Source organism: Argopecten irradians, unplaced genomic scaffold (genome assembly GCF_041381155.1).
Source record: "Argopecten irradians isolate NY unplaced genomic scaffold, Ai_NY scaffold_0337, whole genome shotgun sequence".
NCBI lineage: Eukaryota > Metazoa > Mollusca > Bivalvia > Pectinida > Pectinidae > Argopecten > Argopecten irradians.
In genome coordinates, this window is record NW_027187804.1 from 17,883 (window position 1) to 21,704 (window position 3,822).

A 3,822-nucleotide genomic window follows, 5' to 3' on the forward strand; every position below is an offset into this window, starting at 1 on the left:
GATTTCAACCAAAGGCTACTCAACTTTATTTCTCGATAGATTGAGTATGTCACGCGCATTTGGAGCCGCGCGGAAGAATACATGGAAGTAGTACGTGCACATTTTCAATACACAACTGGGAATACACATCGGGGAAAACCACATCTATAAATATAGTCGTACACACACATACTATAGTTCTGTCTTTGATACATTGTATACATGTTGTGCGTATTGAAAACTCGCATTAAATAATTAAAATGTATGTAGTAAATGAAAAGGCAAAGCCTCAAAAACCATGTATGATAAATACATTGTTTAAATAAAACAAACGACCGACCATTGGCCAGTTGCCAAGTTGGCACCGGGCCAGTTTCAGTGTCCACTGACCAATGTCGTCTGCCTCTCTACAACTATGGACTATGGACTATGGTGATTTTGAAATGGCTACGAGTTCATTATCTGAAATTGAGGAAGACGAGTTTGATATGCTACTTTCACAACTTGTTGCATCGTCTTCCGATTCAGTATCCAAATTACAAACAACATTGGTGGAGAATGAATAAAAAATGTCAGCAGATGATGAATTGCCACCCCCAGAAACACCGTGCGTGAAACGTTTCAAAAGCAAGTCCGAAGATGATCTTAAGAAATATGAAGAAATGCACCAGTCCGCATCAACAAAGGCCAATACAAAATATGGGAATTAAAATCCTACAAGGTAAGTTTTAAAGTGCAAGCAAGGCCAAAAAAAATGTCTGTTTAGGGTTACCCGACCGACCCTAATTTTTTACCCCCGACTCTAATTTTTTGTGTCATTTTTCTACGAAAAAATATTAAAAAGTCTGGATTTCGATCTCAAACTCCGGTTCTGGCCATCATTTTTAGAGTGAAAGACACTAAAGAAACCCCAAAAAAATCCTCCCGACCGACCAATTTTTTTTCTGCCAGTGTAACCCTAAACAGACATTTTTTTGCCGTATACAACAAACTAGACACGTAAACAATATCATAAATGAAATAAATTTATTCTGATTTTCTGTCATGCAAAAATATCAACATTGATTTTTTTTTTGAGAATTACAAATATTTTTTTGTAATTTATAATTACAGATTGGCACAGTGAATCATACGGTGGTCCGCTTGACTTAAAGGAAATTTCTGCTAATGAATTGAATACAAAACTTGGAAAATTCTATTGTGAGGCAAAACCTCAAGTAAACGAGAAAAAGCACAAAAACAAACAACACGAAGAATACCACAAAAACAGCATGAAGTCAATCAGAGCCGCTGTAAATAGGCATCTTTCTGACATCGACGTAAACATGGGATATTGTCAAAGATTCAGAATTTAAACTGGCCAACAAATTATTGTCTGGAATGCTAAAAGAGTCAATGGTGAACGGAACATCACGTCCTACAAACCATAAGGAAATCATTGGGAACACGGATCTTGAGAAAGTGTCAACGTACCTGTGTACCGTGAGTGATAATCCTATTAAACTCCGCCTTGGTGTGTGGTATTGTATCTCTATACATTTTGTCAGTCGGGGCCTTGAATTTCACCACCAGCTGACTCGCGAGTCTTTTGATTTTATGACAGATGAGGATGGATTAGAATATGCCAAACTAGCCAATGAGACACAACAAAAAAATTACCAGGGTGGTTTAAGTAAAGAAAAACCCATGGCTGACAGGCGCATGTATGCGACTCGGACCTCATCTTGCCCCGTGGCGATGTTGAAAAAATTAATTGCAAAAACTGATCCAAACGCACAAAAACCGTTCAATCAATGTGTCAAAGAACCTATAACCTCACCTGAATTGCACAATATCTGGTTCACAGCTAAATCCATTGGGAAGAGTACATTTGCAAATTTCCTACCGGATATTTGTAAACAGGCAGGGTGTTCGCAAAGATACACTGCACATAGTTTACGGGCCACCACCATCCAAGCTATGAGTGACGCGGGATGGGAAACACGACAAATCATGTACATGTCCGGGCACAGGAATGAAGCTTCTGTTAGAAGTTATTCCAGAAATATGGCGACTCATCAAAAGCAAGCCATTAGTTCTACGTTGTCTGCTCTAATTTCCGGTGGTTCGGAAACCAGTCACACCGCTATCCCTTTTGATGTTCCCTCTAGATCAGCTGTCAATTCATCACGTGTTCCAAGTACGACATGTACAGTTGTCGCTATGCCATCACAAAGCGCACAGACCGGAAATAGAGTCGTTTTCTCAATCAACGGTGATGTCATCTGTTTCATCAGGAATGCTTACCAACTCGTCTTTCTCAAACTGTTCCTTTAACTTCAACTTTTCAAAGTAAACCACTGTAGTTATCCGGTGACAGTACTGCCACACTTTCAAATTTACGGCCGCGTCACTACTTTCATACCCTGCCGCGAAAAAATGTGTGTAAAACGCAACCGATTCTAAAAGATTGTACCAGTAACTTGTTTTTATTAAAATGATAATTGACACATATAAAAAAGAAATATCGAAATTTTGTTGATATATTGGAGAAGTGACTTCAATAAAAATACTTCGTTACAACGAACTATTTTGTTTGTTTGTTTATTGAGAATTTTGCGGGAATTTCCGGCACCATATGATGGCTGTTCCAGGAAATGGAAAAAAACAGACGGTATTGGTCGTTTTATGTACTGTAAATGTCCTCGGTGCGACAGAAAACTTTTTTTATCACTGAAAAATGGAAGCATAGACTGTAAATGTGAGGATTAAAGTATGTTTCTGGTGGTTCTGTCGAAGGATAAAGTTGAGTAGGGTATCGATATTTGTTTCATGGACCGCTTCGCGGTCCATTCCAAATATTGATACCCTACTCAACTTTATCCTTCGATAGAACCACCAGAAAGAAGCTGTCCGTGAAACAAATATCGATACCCTACTCAACTTTATCCTTCGATAGAACCACCAGAAACATACTTTAATCCTTAAATGTAAATAAGTGTTCACTGATATATAGGTTAATGCATTTATAATGTAGTAAGAGGAGAAATTAATTGTTCACCATGGATGATTTGATTGTTGAAATTTAAATTATGTAAGATTTATTACAGATTAGATTCACTTACTAAAACGAAATTATCTGATGATTACCCACGAAGACATCCACGTCTATATTTAATGCCAATAAATTAAAATAATAATTTGGGTATTATAAACCATGCTGTGTTTGTAAGCCGATCCTCTTGATTACTTTCTTGGTTTTCTTGATCACCATCTGAAACATCTGGCGATCATCCCCCTCCTCTGTAGAAAGATAATTACCAGTGTTCATCAAAGGTTCAAACTGGTATGGGATAATATCCGGAACCAAACCCACGACAGGGATATCACTGTCATTGTTTTCCGTAGCAGATATTTACAAAATACTAGAAAACGGTTTTTTTCACTCTATAAATATACAGTATATACAGCAGACAGCAGAGAAAAGGTGAAACTTTGTTTGTTTGAATAATTAATGTCCTATTAACAGTAAATGTTATGGTCATGTAAGGACGGCCCTCCCATGTAAGGCGGCCTCCATGTAAGCGGTGTGTTATGTGTATGTTGTGCGAGGTGCGTGTTTTGGGAGACTGCTGTATATTCGCGTAGTGTCTTCTTGTATAGTGGAACTGTTGCCCTTTTTATAGTGCTATATCACTGAAGCATGCCGCCTAAAACACCAAGCAACACACTCCACCCGGTCACATTATATTGACAACGGGCGAACCAGTCGTCCCACTCCCAGTAAGCTGAGTGCTAAGCAGAAGAAACAGGAGAGGAAAGGAAAAGAAATCTAGGTTACATTCTACTCACATGACTAATATG

At 38.3% G+C, this 3,822-nt stretch overlaps 1 pseudogene; it reads left to right on the forward strand.

Annotated features, from left to right (window-relative positions):
• Positions 1–496: 496 nt before the first annotated feature.
• Positions 497–2,532, forward strand: LOC138312481 (uncharacterized; annotated as a pseudogene).
• Positions 2,533–3,822: the final 1,290 nt, after the last annotated feature.